This window comes from Hordeum vulgare, chromosome 7H (assembly GCF_904849725.1).
Source record: "Hordeum vulgare subsp. vulgare chromosome 7H, MorexV3_pseudomolecules_assembly, whole genome shotgun sequence".
In the NCBI taxonomy this organism is placed as follows: Eukaryota; Viridiplantae; Streptophyta; class Magnoliopsida; order Poales; family Poaceae; genus Hordeum; species Hordeum vulgare.
Genome location: NC_058524.1, coordinates 39,541,614 through 39,563,095, shown reverse-complemented (window position 1 = coordinate 39,563,095; position 21,482 = coordinate 39,541,614). Strand labels below are relative to the sequence as shown.

General features: G+C 47.6%; 1 non-coding gene and 1 pseudogene across 1 annotated transcript; one reads left to right on the top strand and one right to left on the bottom strand.

Moving 5' to 3' along the window:
• Window positions 1-657: 657 nt before the first annotated feature.
• LOC123410757 lies at window positions 658-5,061 on the bottom strand (annotated as a pseudogene).
• Window positions 5,062-9,135: 4,074 nt separating this feature from the next.
• On the top strand, window positions 9,136-9,274 carry LOC123414431. Its single transcript, XR_006614400.1, has one exon. It is a non-coding gene; the product is annotated as a small nucleolar RNA Z247 (small nucleolar RNA).
• The last annotated feature ends 12,208 nt before the right edge of the window (window positions 9,275-21,482 follow it).

Genomic DNA, 21,482 nt, shown 5'->3' with positions numbered 1-21,482 from the left:
GATACGAGTGAGATGTTGTACTATGTAACCTTGAGGCATGAAGATCAATAATGTTATGATATGCACCGTCCCTATGATCAGATGACCCTATCTATCTGTCAATCTGTGGGGTAACACTTTTGCACACATGAACAACCAAGAACAAGCATGAGCGTTTGTGGCTTTATCTTTTAAATTACGAGCGCGAAACAAGAGTTGCAAGCAAGAAGAGGAAACTTAAGGAACAACATGAAGCAAATATTGAATTCAATCAGCTACTCCCTCCGATCCAAAAAAAGTGTCGCAGCTTAGAGCTAAGGTTGAACTTATCTTAGTTCAAAGCTGCTACACATTTTTTCGATAGGAGGGAGTACGTACAGTACCATTTATTCTACGAGTTCCAAGCCAAGCTAAACAACGTGGAGACGCCTCCATCTAGCAAAAGGCAGAATGCTGGTGCCTGCAATGGCACAAGTATAATTTGTTTGTTGCCTATCGAAATGTTGAGACAATATCCGAGGCAACTGATGGAATTACTAGTACGTACATGACCCCAGGATTTTATTGAAGGCCTGAACTTGGGGAACCAAGAGGATAAATCAAACAATATGGTAGCGAGCAGATTCAGGGAAAGAGAATTCATGGTTGCTCAGATGAGTAAACCGTACCGTAGTGGCGGCAGAGGCATTTCAGCACTCATACGCTATATATTTTAATGGAGGGACGCTTTGGATGGGCCTCTGCTGCGCGCCTGAGCCAAGCCTTGGCTGTCTCCATCTCGTCATTGCTGGAATTATCACGCTGCAGAATAACCACGACATGCTCGAGAGAAGGAAGGTGCCCCATGCCGCAGTCAACCTCACCACTCGCGATCGACCATGCAGAGACCTCAAACTCAAGGTGCTCAAGCCTTGGCATGGATCCAGCTGGAAAAAGGAGAGGCAACGTCACTACGCCATGGAACATGCAGCATCTTGCATATTGGAATGCATTGGTCTTCACAACAAACATTCCCATCACGCGCCTGGCAGACAGATGCAGAAACCGCAGAGCAGGCAGCATCCCAATAGTCTGAATGTCATCCCCTTGCAGTTCTTTCACATCTATTTTCAGGGCGGAGAGGCGGGGAAGCGATGTTGAATTAACCCACTTTGGAAGCCTTAAGAACAAAGCATTGCAGTCCTGTGATATAAAGCTATGGAGGTGTGGATGAGGCACCCAGTTTTCACGCATGCAATCTATCAGTCTGCCACCATGCTCAATTTTCAGGTTTTGCAATTTGAGCAGTTTGCCTAGGGACTCCAAAAATATCTTGCCCATATCCTCGTCCATTTCATAACATCTAATCAAGAGCGTCCTAAGCTCTGTCATATGGTTCAGCTCTCCCACAATTTGAGGAGAGGACAATGTGGATACTTCGTTTAGCACTTCAAGTGACGTCAAGTTCCCCATTCCTTTTGGCAGCCTCACCCAAGAATCTACGTATAGGCATATCAAATTTCTTAGCCGAACAACACTTGCAGGTAATTCTTTTATCCTAGTTCTTTGTATGTCCAGTGTCTGCAAAAGCTGCAATTTGCATATGTCCACAGGGAGTTCATGAACATCTGCATTCCTTAGCCCTAGGTACCGTAGGTGAACTAAATTCCCAACATAGTTGAGGCTGATACCAGAGCTACTTTTACAACTACCACAATTTCCAAGATCCATCACGCGTAGAAATTGGAAGCTTGAGAGAGATGGCAACCAATCACAAGTAATAGGAGACAAAACAAAAAAGGTCCTCACTCTTGACAGGCTAGTGCTATCAAACAGATGGTTATGGCACTTTGCCTTGATATTATGAAGTGATAACCTGCGATATTTCCTGTGCGAATTGGGTTCATGCCACTCGGTATTATCCAATATGGAGACAAAATTCTCCCCACTTGACAGTGAGCATATAAGGTCAAGCACCATATCATGTATACTGCAGGTTACTACCGTTCCTTCCTCATTGATTTTTGCAGGCTGGATCAAGCTCCTGTTCATGAGCTCGTTGAAGTAGCTCTCTCCGATCTCAAATAGCCTGCTTTCTTCTTTGTCACACTGGATAAAACCTTCGGCAACCCATCTCCATATCAAGCAATCTCTCTCAATCTCAAAGTCTTCAGGAAAGATGCTTAGATATAATAAACAAGGCTTCAGATGAGGTGGCAAATCATAATAGCTGAGTGATAATATCCTCTTCATGTCCTTCACAGTATCACCTTGTGTAACTCCACGGCCAATCGAATTGTACAAATGCATCCACTCATCCTTTTGCTTTACCGATTGATTACTAGCCAAGAGACTAGCTATTGTAATGATGGCTAATGGTATGCCACCACATTTCTTCAAGATGTCTTTTGATACTACCTGCAAATCTTCTGGACATTTCTCCTCACTTTTAAATATTCTTCTATGGAAGAGTATTTGCGAGTCTTTATCAGAAAGGGTTTTCATTCTGTGAATAGTACCATCAGTGGAAGTGAGACACGCTTCAGACACACTCACATTGCGGGTTGTTGTGATTACCCGACTACGGAGTTTGTTTTTATATAGAGCACAATCTATATATTTCCATATGTCTTTTTCCCATATATCATCAATTACGATGAGGTACCTATGTCAATTATTTCGATAGCATTAGTTGTAAAGTCATCTATACACAACAGAATTTTGTAACAAGGATACATTATAAGGTAGTAAAGTAAACCACATGAATTATGTGACCACTAAGGATATGCATACAGAAATGTTAAGAAATGCACCAGAAATTTCTTAAATGTCCATAAGACTAACAAAAAAAAGGCACACACACAACCCAATTAAGTACCCCCTCGCGTCGCCTCCCCTCGGGCGACGCTAGGGGCCCCCGAAGCCCTAGCCACCAGAGCGGTTCCCTCCTTCCTCGGCCGCCGGCAAGGGCCACGGTGGCGGCGGGCCCTGCGCCTTAGAGCCAGGGCGGGTGGTGCCGCGGAGCCCCAGCGAGGCGGAGGGGCCGTCGCGCGCGGGGAAGACGGGGGCGACGGTCAGGGAGGCGGACCTGATGTGCAGCGGCGTTCGTGGCCCCATGACCGGCCGTGGTCAGGTTGGATGGCGGCGGAGGAGCTCCATCCGGCGAGGGCAGCGGCTGCGCGCAAGGGCGGTCATCGAGGGCTGTGGATCTGGCGTTTCCTGCCCAGGTCCGTCACGGCTTGGACTTCTTCGACCGGTGGCGCAAGAAGGATCGGTGTGGGGCGGCGAGGCCCCTGCCGGCATGCCGACGGCGGTCTTTGTCTACATGACGTGCCTCCCTCGGTTCCATCCAGCCACGAGATCGGGGGGTCGCGACTTCCGGTGAAAATCGCGCCGACCTCGGTCATGGCGGACGATGGCGGCGTCTAGGACGTCGTTACCAGCCCATGGCATCGTTGTTGCAGGTCGTGGCACCACACTCGTGATGCTCCGAGGGAAACCTTAGATCTGGATCTACCGGTCGGACGATGATGGCATCTTCGATGTCATTTCCCTCCTGAGGGCATCGTTTTGGAGTACGTGCTGGGTGGACGGGACAAGAGGAGGAGCGGTGTTTGGTCTACCGTGAGCCATACGGTGTAGCCCGGCGGCATGGTGCTGCGGTGGTTCGTCGACAGGCACGTGTAGGCGGACACGTGCAGGATGGTGGCGCTGCCTAGCACCGTGGTGGCGTCGACAACCGACCTCGCAAGGATGATGCGTTTGTTCTAGCTCTGGAGAGGGTACGGTGGTAGATGGTGGAGGCGGCCTCTGCGCCGGACCAGTTTGGGATCCACTCTCAGTGGTGGATGGGCTGGAGCATCAGACTATAGATGTTAGGATTTGGTGCGATATCTGTTTGGTATTTGGCCCGGATATTCAGCACACCTTCATCAAGGAATAGGAGTAGCAACATGTGTTGTCTAGATGGTGGCTTCAGGCTGACTGATGTATTACTTTGTATGGTCTCTGTGAATAATTAATAAAATGGCTGTATGCATTGTCTAGATGCAGAGGCCGGGGGTATATCCTCCTTTTCTAAAAAAAACACAAACCAATTAAGTAGAATTTTCTTAAAATAAGAAACATGCTACAAATATGAAAACATAACAAAAAAGGAAATTAAGACAATAAATTAGGTATATGTCTGGCTATGTCACACATTTTAGAAATATAAAAACAAAGACAAGCACTATGTGATGCATACCTCTTATCCACAAGGAATTCACTTATTTCCTTAATGAGTAGATTTTCATCCTTTGTTGTATTATGGATGTCATTGAACTTCTTTTTGTTAAGTCCATAGAGTAAGTCCTTAAAAACTTTTTTGATATCTGGGTTCTAACCTACGGCGACAAATGCTCCACAATCAAAATTGGCTTTTATCTTCTCATAAATTGCTTTGGTGAGTGTAGTCTTGCCCAGCCCACCAACACCAACAATAGAGATTGTCTTCAATTCCTTAGAACTCCCGTCCTCAGAAGTCAATGTTTTGATAAGCTCATCCCTTGTGTGGTCAACGCCAACAAGCTCCCCTACATCTTTGTGCAGTGCTAACACACGAGGGTCAATGGTGGCACCATTATTAGTGCTACGCATGTCAAGCTCGTACCTTTTACGCAGGTCCGCCAACTCCTTGGCAAGATCCTGAGCTTCTTCAATGGCATCACGGATTTGATGAAGTGCTTTGCCCTTACCAAACAGTTTGGTGGTCTTCTTGAGGAACTTCTTGACTCGATTCCTGATGTTTGTTGGCTTGCTGCTTGAACCCTCATCCACACGCACCAGGAAGTCGTCAACAGCGTCTTCCATGTCGCAAGAGAGGTCTCTCACCTTGCCAGCCCAAATCCGGACCGGCTCCTCGAGCTGGTCTGACGGCACCTCGCCAACCTTGCGAAGTACGGCGTGCATCATCTCGAGCTCTGTTAGGAGTGATTTTACGCCTTTCTTTACTCGCTTCTCCAGGTTGTATTCTCCAACGAGGAGCTCAGCGAGCTTACAAATTACGGGGCCCATTGCCCCAGCAGTAACCTCCATATCTTCACTTCTATTTGTCTTGTCTCTCGACCCACGCCGCTATAGCATTGCCCTTGGGTTGAAACTCTGCAACACAAACATAAAGACTTTCAGAAGACAGAAAGGAGTAAACTTTCAGATCCAATTTGCAGAGTCCTTTGTAATAGCTACCAAAGATGAAGTAGTGGAGAATAGATCCAGGTCTGCACATCAGAAGTTATGAATAAGAAGAAAGTTAACAGATGAGGAAGATACTAATTGTTTTCAGAGAACCACCGGATGAGTAAATGCTGTACATTTTTCGTTGGTGAAAGTAACAGCTCACCAATGCGTTACCTTTCCAATCAAGAAAATAAAAAGGGATTAACGAGGGGAGCGAAAGTTGGCCCTCTCCTTGATCTCGATCTACACATATATACGGAGCAAAAGCTGAACTTGACAGGCGGCACACAAATGGATCACCTTGCTTGGCTCAATCAAGAAGAGCATTCCGAGCACTGAACGGCAACCCTCCACCTCCAGTTGCTCTGCACATCACGGATCCACATCAGAACCACAAAGAATGGAAAAAAGAAGAGAGTTGGCTGTGCACTACCTAGATCGAATGAAAGGAGCTGCAACAAATGTATTGAACAGAAGAGGAGGAGGAGGAGGAGACCTGTAAATGAGCACCTTCGGCGCTGCCGCCGCCGCAGATTGGGAGCGCACACGGAAGTCGCCGCAGAGAGCCGGAGACGGCAGGAAAGAAGTAGCGAGTAAGTATTGTGGATCCGGAGTGATTTGTCAACTCGTCGTTTGGTGTGCACTTACAGCGTGTTTGCTTGGAGATGTAGGAGAGAGCGGGAAGGGAAATCTAGGAGTTTTAAATTGAAATAGGAGCGGCCGTCGCTCAGCGCGGCACATGCAGGAGCAGGATGCAGCAGCCTCTCTCTCACGCGTGAGCTACTACAATGCTGTTCCCTCCTTTCTCAACCTCCCCAATCCACTTCTACCAAATAAAGCATCAGGCTTGGATAGCGTGGAATAGTGACTGGTCCAAGTCCAGTGTGGATTGGTCAATTAATGGAGCAACCTGACTAACAAGAAAGTTCACATTGCTTCAGCATTTCATCTACTCCCGGTACCACCATAATTTCATTCTTGTGTGGAGAAAACAGCAACACCACCCGAAACTACTCCAAGCAAACATCAGAGGAAACACTAAGCACTACTATGAAGTTATCCGGGCCCTCAACCGTTGATGAGACACCACGATGAGGAGAAGCTGTGCATGAAGAACAATGGACTTTAGGACGGTGCCTTCAGGAAAGGAACGACACCCGAGCGTCGCCACCGTCCAATCCAAGGATTAAGGTTTCCCTCGGAGCACCACCGCCCAATCCAAGGATAAGGGTTTCCCCCGGAGCACCACAACGACAAGTGAGATACCGCGACGACACCTTCAAGAAGGGGACGACACTGGAACGCCATCGCCTTCGGCCTGACAGGTCAGCACGGATTTGTTAGACGAGTTGTATAGGAGTTGTATAGGATAAGGAAGGTTGTTTAACTTGTTTCTATCTCTTCCTTCTTCTCCTTTATCTCGTGTAACCTCTTGAGAAGATCTCAACTTGTACTTCAAGATATTGTGATATAAATACATTGCGGCCCGAGACAAAGGGTTCTACGCTTCATCATATGGTCATCAAAGCCCTTCCTCTCGACGCCTAGCTACCGAGAAGAAAACTAGCTCCATCGATCATGAAGAGAGGCGACGATGTCAGACCCCACTCTTTCCACCGCTGCATATACCCCGATTGCACCCGCCGCGCCCACATCCTCCTCCAACACCTCGCCCTCTCTCGGTCCACCTCCATCGGAGAAGCTCACCAGGACGAACTTCCTTCTCTGGAAGGCCGTCGTGCTACCCCAGATCAAGGGAGCACAGATGGAACACTTCCTCGACGCCGCAAGCCCGACGCCCCCTGCCACCATCGCCATCACCAAGGATGGGAAGGAAGAGCAGGTCTTCAACTACGCCAGATCAATCTGGTACGTGCAGCAATAACTGTTGGGGAACGTCGCATGGGAAACAAAAAATTTCCTACGCGCACGAAGACCTATCATGGTGATGTCCATCTACGAGAGAGGATGAGTGATCTACGTACCCTTGTAGATCGTACAGCAGAAGCGTTAGAGAACGCGGTTGATGTAGTGGAACGTCCTCACGTCCCTCGATCCGCCCCGCGAACAATCCCGCGATCAGTCCCACGATCTAGTACCGAACGGACGACACCTCCGCGTTCAGCACACGTACAGCTTGACGATGATCTCGGCCTTCTTGATCCAGCAAGAGAGACGGAGAGGTAGAAGAGTTCTCCGGCAGCGTGACGGTGCTCCGGAGGTTGGTGATGACCTCGTCTCAGCAGGGCTCCGCCCGAGCTCCGCAGAAACGCGATCTAGAGGAAAAACCATGGAGGTATGTGGTCGGGCAGCCGTGAGAAAGTCGTCTCAAATCAGCCCTAAAACCTCCGTATATATAGGTGGGAGGGAGGGGGGCCTTGCCTTGGGGTCCAAGGACCCCCAAGGAGTCGGCCGAGCCAAAGGGGGGAGGACTCCCCCCCCCAAACCGAGTTGGACTTGGTTTGGTGGGAGGAGTCCCCCTTCCTTCCCACCTCCTTCCTTTTTTTTTCTTTCCTCTTGATTTTTCTTCTCTTGGCGCATTGGGCACTTGTGGGCTGTCCCACCAGCCCACTAAGGGCTGGTGTGGCTCCCCCAATGCCTATGGGCTTCCCCGGGGTGGGTTGCCCCCCCCCCCCCCCGGTGAACTCCCGGAACCCATTCGTCATTCCCGGTACATTCTCGGTAACTCCGAAAACCTTCCGGTAATCAAATGAGGTCATCCTATATATCAATCTTCGTTTCCGGACCATTCCGAAAACCCTCGTGACGTCCGTGATCTCATCCGGGACTCCGAACAACATTCGTAACCAACCATATAACTCAAATACGCATAAAACAATGTCGAACCTTAAGTGTGCAGACCCTGCGGGTTCGAGAACTATGTAGACATGACCCGAGAGACTCCTCGGTCAATATCCAATAGCGGGACCTGGATGCCCATATTGGATCCTACATATTCTACGAAGATCTTATCGTTTGAACCTCAGTGCCAAGGATTCGTATAATCCCGTATGTCATTCCCTTTGTCCTTCGGTATGTTACTTGCCCGAGATTCGATCGTCAGTATCCGCACACCTATTTCAATCTCGTTTTACCGGCAAGTCTCTTTACTCGTTCCGTAATACAAGATCCCGCAACTTACACTAAGTTACATTGCTTGCAAGGATTGTGTGTGATGTTGTATTACCGAGTGGGCCCCGAGATACCTCTCCGTCACACGGAGTGACAAATCCCAGTCTTGATCCATACTAACTCAACTAACACCTTCGGAGATACCTGTAGAGCATCTTTATAGTCACCCAGTTACGTTGCGACGTTTGATACACACAAAGCATTCCTCCGGTGTCAGTGAGTTATATGATCTCATGGTCATAGGAATAAATACTTGACACGCAGAAAACAGTAGCAACAAAATGACACGATCAACATGCTACGTCTATTAGTTTGGGTCTAGTCCATCACGTGATTCTCCCAATGACGTGATCCAGTTATCAAGCAACAACACCTTGTTCATAATCAGAAGACACTGACTATCATTTGATCAACTGGCTAGCCAACTAGAGGCATGCTAGGGACGGTGTTTTGTCTATGTATCCACACATGTAAATGAGTCTTCATTCAATACAATTATAGCATGGATAATAAACTATTATCTTGATACAGGAATTATAATAATAATTATATATATTTATTATTGCCTCTAGGGCATAATTCCAACAATAACATGTACAAGGATACCTCATGGGATCTCTCGAGAGAGAGGTTCTCGCACAAGTGGGGATGCTTCAGACGCCGGCCGAGGTATGGACCTCCATCCATGCCATGTTTGCTGCACAAACACAAGCTCAAAAGATCAACACAAGAATGGCGCTCACCAATCTGCAAAAAGGTAACCTAACCATGGCAGAATACCTTGGGAAGATTAAAACTCTTACAGATGAAGTTGCCTACGCCGGTGCACCGCTCGGGGATGCTGAGATCATCTCCCACGTCATAGCCGGCCTCGACATCGACTACAACCCTGTGATCTCGGCCCTGGCCGCGCGGGTTGAACCGGTTACGGTTCAAGAGCTCTACAGCCAACTTCTGAGCTTCGATGCCCGTCTCAGCATGCTGCAAGGAACCAATCTGCGTCAATCCTCTGTCAACGCTGCTTCCCGCGGACGTGGCCGTGGACGTGGACAACAAGGGTGCGGACGCGGAAACAATGGCGGCGGACGCGCTGGAAACCAGGGCAGGCTCGCCCTGGTGGTGGTGGTGACCGCGGCGGCGGTGATAGCGGCGGTGGCTACAACAACGGCTACAACGGCAGCGGCTACAACAACAATCGTCGATCAAGATGCCAGCTTGGCAAGAAGCCGGGCCACGAAGTCATTGACTGCTGGCACCGGTATGATGAGGACTTCATGCCCGACAGACGGCATGTTGCTGCAGCCACTCGGGAACACGGTGGAGCTGATGGTGAGACTGTTTGGTACGCCGACTCTGGTGCTACAGATCATGTCACGAACGATCTAGAGAAGCTTGCCCTTCGAGAGAGGTACCACGACAATGATCAGATTCACACCACAAGTGGTGGAGGTATGGATATTCTTCACATTGGTCAATCCTCTATTAATTCCCCTAGTCTTAAACGTGATCTTGTCCTTAAAGATGTTCTCCATGTTCCACAAGCCGATAAGAATCTAGCTTCCATGTCCCGTTTGACATCAGACAACAATATTTTCTTTGAAACTCATCCTACCTATTTTTTCATTAAGGATCAGGCAACGAGGGAGCTCATCCACCACGGTAGATGCAGTGGAGGACTATACCCCATCACATCAAGAGTCTTTGATCGAAAGCGTCGTCGCCAAGTTCACTCTGCCATTAAGCCGTCACTAGCCATATGGCACCAGAGATTAGGGCATCCTTGTTCAAATATAGTCAATCAAGTAGTAAATAAAGGCAACCTTGCGTTGTCAAGTAGTTTCGAAAGAGAGTATGTTTGTGAAGCTTGTCAATGTGCCAAGAGTCACCAACTTCCCTATCCTTTGTCAAACAGTGTGTCTCATGCTCCTTTAGAGCTTATTTTCAGTGATGTATGGGGTCATGCAAGAGATTCTTTTGGTAGAAAGAAATATTATGTCAGTTTTATCGATGATTATAGCAAATTCACATGGATCTATTTGCTTAAATTCAAGTCTGAAGTCTTTTCTGTTTTTCAAGAGTTCCAAAAACTTGTTGAGAGACAATTTGACAAAAAGATCCTTACAGTCCAAAGTGACTGGGGAGGAGAGTATGAGAAACTTAACTCCTTCTTTCGTAGCATTGGCATTGTTCATCATGTCTCTTGTCCCCATGCTCATCAACAAAATGGCTCGGCCGAACGAAAACACCGCCATATTGTAGAAGTTGGCCTATCACTCCTAGCTCATGCATCCATGGCACTCAAGTATTGGGATGAGGCTTTTATCACGGCCACTTACCTTACAAATCGCTTTCCTAGTTGAGTCATTGGCAACACTACTCCCTTGGAACGTTTGTTTCATCAAAAACCAGACTATAGTTCCCTCAAAATCTTTGGGTGTGCATGTTACCCAAATTTGCATCCCTATAATCATCATAAACTCGAGTTTCGGTCCACACAATGTGTGTTTCTTGGCTATAGCAATCTCCATAAAGGCTACAAGTGTCTAGAAATCTCATCCGGTCATATTTATATTTCCCGTGATGTTATTTTTGATGAAACCATGTTTCCTTTTGCTAAACTCCATCCTAATGCGGGAGCTCTTTTGCGTGCCGAAATATCCCTTCTTTCCGAGCCTATGTCATCTTCTAATCACGGGGGTGAATTAATTAGGACTAATCATGTGAAAAATTCCATGGAAACCTTTGAATCTGGTGTTGAATGTGCAGCTACAGGGCATTATTTCATGTGCACAGATGCAACCAAGACCCGCGCAGAACCCCAGGTTGATCCGCCGGCTGCTGCAGACCCTGCAGGCACGTGATCCGAGGCTGATTCTCGGTGCAGTCTGCCCGACACGGGATCCCACGAGGATCCTCACGCGCGAGCCGACAGCCTCGCCCCAGGCGACCGCGTGGCCAACAGCGCTCCAGGTGCGGAGCCCACCAGCGCCAGCGCCTCCTTCGACGGGATCCCAGGCGCGGAGCCCGTTGGCTCGGCTAATAGTGGGTCGGCCAGTACCACGGCTCCCGACACTGTTGGCGAGGGGGAGAGCCCGACCGGATCGACTGGATCTTCTACGGACGATTCCTCTGTGGGCAGACCTGCAACAACGCCAGCTCCTCCTCCTTCTCGTCATACACGGTCTCGGTTAGGTGTTGTGAAGGAGAAGAAATATACAGATGGTATAATCAGGTATGACACACTTAAACGTGCCTTTCTCACAAGTACTGGTGAACCAATAAATTGGCATGATGCCCTTGCTCACAAGGATTGGAAGAAAGCTATGGATGCTGAGTATGATGCATTGATTCAAATTAAAACTTGGCGGTTAGTTCCACCAAAGAGGGATGCAAATGTGATTGACTGCAAATGGGTATATAAAATCAAGAAGAAAGATGATGGTAGTATAGACAGATACAAAGCTAGACTGGTTGCAAAAGGGTTTAAACAAAGATTTGGTATTGATTATGAGGATACTTTTAGTCCTGTTATTAAATCATCCACTATTCGACTTGTATTGTCTATTGCTATTTCCAGAGGTTGGAGCCTACGACAGCTAGACGTCCAGAACGTGTTTCTTCATGGTGTTCTTGAGGAAGAAGTGTTCATGCGGCAACCACTAGGATATGAAAACAAGAACACACCACATCATGTCTGCAAGTTGGATAAGGCTTTGTATGGGTTGAAACAGGCCCCAAAAGCCTGGTACTCAAGGTTAAGTACACAGTTACAAAAACTTGGGTTCACACCATCAAAGGCAGATACCTCCTTATTCTTCTACAGTAAGAACAATGTTACTATATTTGTTCTTGTTTATGTTGATGATATAATTGTTGCCAGCTGAAGTCTAGATGCTACAACTTGTTTGCTTAAGGATTTGAAACTAGAGTTTGCTCTTAAAGATATAGGAGATCTTCACTACTTTCTTGGAATTGAGGTAAAGAAGGTAAAAGATGGTATACTTCTTACACAAGAAAGATATACTACTGATATTCTCAAAAGAATAGGTATGGAAAAATGTAAGCGAGTTAGTACACCTATCTCTACTTCAGAAAAACTCACTGTTGAAAGTGGAGAAGCACTTGGGTCAGATGATGCAACAAACTATAGAAGTATTGTAGGTGCATTGCAGTATTTGACTCTCACACGACCTGATATTTCATATCCTGTCAACAAAGTATGTCAATACTTGCATGCTCCTACTACTTCTCATTGGACAGCAGTAAAAAGAATTTTGAGGTATCTCAAGTTTACAAAAGGACTTGGTCTTCAAATTATGAAGTCTCCATCTATGCTTGTGTCAGCCTACTCTGATGCAGATTGGGCAGGGTGTGCTGATGACAGAAGATCAACAGGTGGTTCTGCTGTATTTCTGGGAACAAATCTTGTGTCATGGAGTGCAAGAAAGCAGGCAACAACCTCAAGGTCTAGTACTGAGGCTGAGTATAAGGCTTTGGCAAATGCAACAGCTGAGGTAATGTGGATTCAGACATTGTTACATGAACTCAGAATCAAGGTTTCTCAGGCTGCCAGATTATGGTGTGACAATCTTGGTGCAACCTATCTTTCAGCTAATCCTGTTTTTCATGCAAGGACAAAACATATTGAGGTTGATTTTCACTTTTTCAGAGAAAGAGTGACACGCAAGTTACTTGATATAAGGTTTATTCCAACAGGTGATCAACTTGCTGATGGGTTCACCAAACCTCTCACAATGAGAAGGCTAGATGATTTTAAGTACAATCTCAACCTTGCTAAATAGGGTTTAGATTGAGGGAGAGTGTTAGACGAGTTGTATAGGGGTTGTATAGGATAAGGAAGGTTGTTTAACTTGTTTCTATCTCTTCCTTCTTATCCTTTATCTCGTGTAACCTCTTGAGAAGATCTCAACTTGTACTCCAAGACATTGTGATATAAATACATTGCGGCCCGAGACAAAGGGTTCTACGCTTCATCATGGCATTTTTACCCCGGCCAATACTCACTATCACGGATGGACTACCGCACCACCGCCATTGAACGACACACCTCGACCACCAGGCCACCCACACGGCCACGGTGATCAGACAACCCCCGAGCCACATGCTCTGCCCATGAGCACCCCGTCTACCATCATTAGGGCCGCCGCCCAAGCATCCAAGTCCAACCCCTCGTCCACAGATACACCATATCTACACGGTCGACCAGAAAAGGGAAGAAGACTCCCCCTTCCACCCCAAAGCGGACACCTTCGCAGGGTTGGCGGCCAGATTTGGGCCAGGGGGGACTCCGGCAGGCACACTGTGCGGCTGCCAGATGCAACGGAGGGGCACCCTGCCCCCCTTCCTGAAGTTCCCTGCCACCTCTCGCAAGGAGCCATGCAAACCACCCCTACCAATCGAGCATGTACCTGAATCCATAGAGGAGGGAGGAAGCCCACCCGAGTGAGCCACAAACGAACAGACGCCAGAGCAAATCTCATCATCACCGCGAGCAGACCGGCCGACCATGTGGTAACAGCCGCGGCGCTGCCAGCCACCTCCATGCAGAGCCCACTCCGCTGCCACCCCGTGATGCCCGCCGCCTGGAATCAGATCTGCCAGGATCTGGCCGGAGGTGCGCCGGCCCGCCATCGCCCGATCTGGCCTTGTCGCAGATGCCCACCAGGTCGCCGCCATGCCACCATGAGGGGCCACAGAGTGCCGCCGCGCTGCTAGCCCCCATAGTAATAATATGTAGTACCGAAAAATTCACATTGTTTTATTGTCTATTTATATGAACCCTACTTTACTCGACTACTACAAATTAAGTTGGTGATCATACTTGTATGTGACTACATGCATGAAAAAAACCCACTATGAGTGTTCATACTTAGAATTCCAACGCGTATATGTATGCAAACCACCGTCTGAAGGCACCACCGGTGTAGTACACAATCACAAACCTACGTATGAAGCTCCGCCGACGTATATATACATAGAACGTCGTCTCGATGCCATAGGGATTTTGTACGCAGAGCGTCGTCGAGGCTAGAGTATATGTGGATTACGCCTCATCATGTATGGTTGTAGTGTAGATCATAACCGCGACCAACACTGATTTCTCTCACAGTGATTTACAAGACTACCACCACGACCCGTTGTGCATGTAGATAAGAGGAGCTGCACTTGCATGGCGTGGATACATTCATGCATAAAACATACATATTAGTGACACATGTGAGCATTTAGGCTTCTCAATTGAACTAAATTTATTGGATAATCCATTTGACAACCTCGGATAATCCGCAAAAAAGATCGGATAAACCATATCCGCCGGATATTATCAATATCATATCCTCTACCATATCCGTCCGATATCTGGTTGGCTAAAATCTGTATCCGCATCCATATCCGTCGGATTTGTATAAGTGCATACCATATCCTTAGAAACGGATGCGGAAGCCGACTCGGAACGGAAATTATCCATACCATTTACATCCCTATCCTTAAGGCCCCGCGGGAGTGCTGCAAGCGGAGAGTAGTTATCTGCTTCAAATGAGAATAAGCATCAGTTACTACAACTATATATATGTTGCTTACTTCATGTTGTCAACATGTTAAGCACAAAGTAAGCAACATACAGACCATACCCTACCATACCCTGTTTTCCCATGCACATCATCCCATAAAGTATTTGCAAGTATGCACCCAAAGATTACTGCATGCATCCTTCAGATGTACAGGCCGGGGGTCATCCTTCTTGTAAAAAAATGTATGCACCCAAAGAACAGTTGATGTGAGCCGCCCAACTCCCTAGCACAGCAGCCTCCCGCTCCTCCCCACTCCCTCCCCCTCCCAACCCTAGCCGCCCAACTCCCTCCCCCTCCCTTCCTTGCCGCCGCATGAGGCAGCCGCCGGGCAAGCCCGGGGCGCCAAGGATTGTGGCGGCGGGGCCTTGGCTGCCTGCCTTTGCGTGGGGAACTCCGGAACTGGAGCGGCGGCTCCATGGATGAGGCACAGCAAGCTAGCAGCCGTGCGGGCGGTGGATCTGACGTCCGAGCCGCGCGGGCGGCGGGATCCAGTGGTCGTTGGCGGCCGGCGACGGCTTCTGCGGTGGTTGGTGCGTGCGATCTGGCGCATCCCCTCCTCCCATGTTCAGCGTGCGGGCTAGCCTGGTTGGGCCGCGCTTCCTTGGGTCGCTGGTTCTGTATAGGAGGCGATGCTGGTTACGGGAATGTAGTTCGGATGAAATCCCTGGCCGGCCATGGCCTGTCGCGTCAACGACGACGCCTGAGGGCGTCGTTCCCCTCCTTGGAGGCGTCGGTATGGATTGATCCCCTCACTCCCCCTTCCCCTAGGTCTCCCGGGCGAAAGCCCTAACTTTGTTGGGCGGCTGCGGCGCTCACGGCGTCGTTCCCTTCTGGAAGGCGTCGCTTTGGGAACCTTGGGGCTGGGTGGTGCTTGTGGGTGGTGGGCGACGGCGGTGGTGCGGTCCTATCCTAGCATGGATCTACGTCCGCTGTTTGGAGATGGACTCGCATAGGTGAAGGTCGTCGTTTGGCATCATGGTGGCGTCGATGGCGGAGGCACCTGCCAAAGCTGGTACCTCAATCTGCTCTGAAGATGAACTAGTGGAAGATGGTGGCGGCGACACATGTAAGTGCGTCAGACCGGTTTGTGCCCGTGACCCGGTATGTGGCTCGGTCGGGGCCTCTGGCTTTAGATGTTAGGCTTAGGTGAGAGGTCTGGGTATTTGGCTCAGCTTGCACCCCTTCATCATATGGATAGGAGTAGCGGCAAATGTTCACTAGTGGGGACAGGGGCTATAGTCCCGGCCCGTAAGGGGCTTTAGTCCCGGTTCACCAACCGGGACCAAAGAGGCGGGACTAAAGGCCTAACCTTTAGTCCCGGCCCTGTTCCAAGCCGGGACCAAAGGTGCTCCACGTGGGCGCCTCGGAGCGCCCTCAGGGGTAGGCCCTTTAGTCCCGGGTCTTAACACGGACCGGGACTAAAGAGTTTCTGCAGATTTTGTTTATTTTCGAGTTTTAGGGTTTTAGGGTTTAGGTGTTCGGGAGATTAACGTGATGCCTCGTTTGGTGTTCGGGAACTAGTTTTCATATAATTCTAAATATACATGTTTATGCATATATATATAAGATTAACTTATCTTACAAGCGAGCATATATATACAATTATATGGAGATCTGAATTATCGGGACTAGAGCCCGTCTATTCGATTACATGGACCAACATCAGTAATGGCCCCTAGCTACACTAAATCGTCCTTTGTCATCTATAGCTTCCGTCCGCAGAAAGGTCGCAAGCTCCTCTGCAACAGCAATCGCGCGTTGCTCTGGTAGGTACTTCTCCCTCATGTTCGTGTACCGTTGGAAATATGCCCTAGAGGCAATAATAAATTAGTTATTATTATATTTCTTTGTTCATGATAATCGTTTATTATCCATGCTATAACTGTATTGATTGGAAACACAGTGCATGTGTGGATACATAGACAAAACACTGTCCCTAGTAGGCCTCTAGTTGACTAGCTCGTTGATCAAAGATGGTCAAGGTTTCCTGACCATAGGCAAGTGTTGTCACTTGATAACGGGATCACATCATTAGGAGAATCATGTGATGGACTAGACCCAAACAAATAGACGTAGCATGTTGATCGTGTCATTTTGTTGCTACTGTTTTCTGCGTGTCAAGTATTTGTTCCTATGACCATGAGATCATATAACTCACTGACACCGGAGGAGTGCTTTGTGTGTATAAAACGTCGCAACGTAACTGGGTGACTATAAAGATGCTCTACAGGTATCTCCGAAGGTGTTCGTTGAGTTAGTATGGATCAAGACTGGAATTTGTCACTCCGTATGACGGAGAGGTATCTCGGGGCCCACTCGGTAATACAACATCACACACAAGCCTTGCAAGCAATGTGACTTAGTGTAAGTTGCGGGATCTTGTATTACGGAGAGAGTAAAGAGACTTGCCGGTAAACGAGATTGAAATAGGTACGCAGATACTGACGATCGAATCTCAGGCAAGTAACATACCGAAGGACAAAGGGAATGACATACGGGATTATATGAATCCTTGGCACTGAGGTTCAAACGATAAGATCTTCGTAGAATATGTGGGATCCAATATGGGCATCCAGGTACCGCTATTGGATATTGACCGAGGAGTCCCTCGGGTCATGTCTACATAGTTCTCGAACCCGCAGGGTCTGCACACTTAAGGTTCGACGTTGTTTTATGCGTATTTGAGTTATATGGTTGGTTACCGAATGTTGTTCGGAGTGTCGGATGAGATCACGGACGTCACGAGGGTTTGCGGAATGGTCCGGAAACGAAGATTGATATATAGGATGACCTCATTTGATTGCCGGAAGGTTTTCGGAGTTATCGGGAATGTGCCGGGAATGACGAATGGGTTCCGGGTGTTCACCGGGGGGGGGGGGCAACCCACCCCGGGGAAGCCCATAGGCCTTGGGGGTGGCGCACCAGCCCTTGGTGGGATGGTGGGACAGCCCAAGAAGTCCCTATGCACCAAAGGATAAGAAATCAAAGAGAAAGAAAAAAAAAGGGGAGGTGGGAAAGGAGAGAAGGACACCACCTTCCAATCCAAGTTGGATTCGGTTTGGAAGGGGAGGACTTCCCCCCTTGGCTCGGCCGACCCCCTTGGGGCTCCTTGAGACTCAAGGCAAGGCCCCTCCCCTCCCACCTATATATACAGAGGTATTAGGGCTGATTTGAGACAACTTTTGTCACGGCAGCCCGACCACATACCTCCACGGTTTTTCCTCTAGATCACGTTTCTGCGGAGCTCGGGCGGAGCCCTGCTGAGATTAGATCACCACCAACCTCCGGAGCGCCGTCATGCTGCCGGAGAACTCATCTACCTCTTCGTCTCTCTTGCTGGATCTTGAAGGCCGAGATCATCGTGCTGTACGTGTGCTGAACGCGGAGGTGCCGTCCGTTCGGCACTAGATCGGAGCGGATCGTGGGACGGATCGCGGGACGGTTCGTGGGACGGTTCGCGGGGCGGATCGAGGGACGTGAGGACGTTCCACTACATCAACCGCGTTTCTTAACGCTTTTGCTGTGCGGTCTACAAGGGTACGTAGATCGGAAATCCCCTCTCGTAGATGGACATCACCATGATAGGTCTTCGTGCGCGTAGGAAAATTTTTGTTTCCCATGCGACGTTCCCCAACAGTGGTATCAGAGCTAGGTTCATGCGTAGATGTAATCTCGAGTAGAACACAAAAGTTTTTGTGGACGGTGATGTGCGTTTTGCTGCCCTCCTTAGTCTTTTCTTGATTCCGCGGTATTGTTGGATCGAAGCGGCTCGGTTCGACATTACTCGTACGCTTACGAGAGACTGGTTTCATCGCTACGAGTAACTCCGTTGCTCAAAGATGACCGGCGAGTGTCGGTTTCTCCAACTTTAGTTGAATCGGATTTGACCGAGGAGGTCCTTGGATGAGGTTAAATAGCAATTCATATATCTCCGTTGTGGTGTTTGCGTAAGTAAGATGTGATCCTACTAGATACCCATGGTCACCACGTAAAACATGCAACAACAATTAGAGGACGTCTAACTTGTTTTTGCAGGGTATGCTTGTGATGTGATATGGCCAACGTTGTGATGTGATATATTGGATGTATGAGATGATCATGTTGTAATAGTTAATATCGACTTGCACGTCGATGGTACGGCAACCGGCAGGAGCCATAGGGTTGTCTTTAAACTAACGTTTGTGCTTGCAGATGCGTTTACTATATTGCTAGGACGTAGCTTTAGTAGTAATAGCATGAGTAGCACGACAACCCCGATGGCGACACGTTAATGGAGATCATGGTGTGACGCCGGTGACAAGAAGATCGTGCCGGTGCTTTGGTGATGGAGATCAAGAAGCACATGATGATGGCCATGTCATGTCAATTATGAATTGCATGTGATGTTAATCCTTTATGCACCTTATCTTGCTTAGAACAACGGTAGCATTATGAGGTGATCTCTCACTAAAATTTCAAGACGAAATTGTGTTCTCCCCGACTGTGCACCGTTGCGACAGTTCTTTGTTTTGATACACCACGTGATGATCGGGTGTGATAGACTCAACGTTCACATACAACGGGTGCAAAACAGTTGCACACGCGGAACACTCGGGTTAAGCTTGATGAGCCTAGCATGTGCAGACATGGCCTCGGAATACATGAGATCGAAAGGTCGAGCATGAATCGTATAGTTGATATGGTTAGCATAGAGATGCTTACCACTGAAACTATTCTCGACTCACGTGATGATCGGACTTGAGATAGTCGATTTGGATCATGTACCACTCAAATTACTAGAGAGATGTACTTTTTGAGTGGGAGTTCTTAAGTAATATGATTAATTGAACTAATTGTCATGAACATAGTCTAATGGTCTTTGCGAATTACGATGTAGCTTGCGCTATAGCTCTACTGTTTTTAATATGTTCCTAGAGAAAATTTAGTTGAAAGTTGATAGTAGCAAACTTTGCGGACTGAGTCTGTAAAACTGAGGATTGTCCTCGTTGTTGCGCAGAAGGCTTATGTCCTTAATGCACCACTCGGTGTGCTGCACCTCGAGCATCGTCTGTGGATGCTGTGAACATCCGACATACACGTTTCTGATGACTACACGATAGTTCAGTGCAAAATACTTAATGGCTTAGAAGCAAGGCGCCGAAGATGTTTTGAGACGTCACGAAACATAAGTGATGTTCTAAAGAGATGAAATTGTGATTTCATGCTTGTGCCCTTGTTAAGAGGTATGAGACCTCCGACAAGATTCTTTGTCCACAAAGTAAAGGAGAAAAGCTCAATCGTTGAGCGTGTGCTCAGATCGTCTGAGTACGACAATCGCTTGAATCAAGTGGGAGTTAATCTTCCAGATGAGATAGTGATGGTTCTCCAAAGTCACTGCCACCGAGCTGTGAGAGCTTCGTGATGAACTATAACATATCAAGGATAGATACAATGATCCTTGAGCGATTCGCGATGTTTGACACTGCGAAAGTAGAAATCAAGAAGGAGCATCAATAGTTGATGGTTAGTAAAACCACTAAGTTTCGAGAAAGGCAAGGGCTAGAAGGGATACTTCGTGAAACGGCAAAGCAGTTGCTGCACTAATGAAGAGACCCCAGATTAAACCCAAGCCCGGGACTAAGTGCTTCTGTTATGAGGGGAACGGTCACTGAGGCGGAGCAACTCTAGATACTTGGTAGATAAGAAGGCTGGCAAAAGTCGAAAGAAGTATATTTGATATACATGATGTTGATGTGTACTTTACTAGTACTCCTAGTAGCACGAGGGTATTGGATACCGGTTCGCTTGCTAAGTGATTAGTAACACGAAATGAAAGCTACGGCAAAGACGGAGACTAGCTAAAGGCGAGGTGACGATACGTGTTGGAAGTGTTTCCAAGGTTGATATGATCAAATGTCGCACACTCCCTCTACCATCGGGATTGGTGTTAAACCTAAATGATTGTTATTTGGTTCTTGCGTTAAGCATGAACATGATTGGATCTTGTTTATTGCAATACAATTATTCATTTAAAGAGAATAATGGTTACTCTATTTGCTTGAATAATAACCTTCAATGGTTTATTGAATCTCGATCGTAGTGTTACACATGTTCATGATATTGGTGCCAAAAGATACGAGGAAATGATGATAGTACCACTTACTTGTGGCACTGCCGCTTGAGTCATGTTGGTATAAATTGCATGAAGAGGCTCCATGCTGATGGATCTTTATACTCACTTGATTTTGAATCACTAGTGACATGCAAATCATACCACATGAGCAAGGCCTTGTTTTCATTGAGATGAAACAAGATAGTAACTTGTTGGAAGTGATACATTTTGATGTATGCAGTCCAATGGGTGCTGAGGCACGCAGTGGATATCATTATGTTCTTACTTCAATGACGATTTGAGTAGATACAAGAGTATTTACTTAATGAATCACAAGTCTGAAATATTGAAAAGTTCAATTCTGTTTCAGGAGTGAAGTTCGTCGTAACAAGAGGATAAAGTGTCTACGATATGATCATAGAAATGAATATCTGAGTTACGAGTTTTGGTACGCAGTTAATACAATGTGGAAATTGTTTCGCAGTTCATGCCAC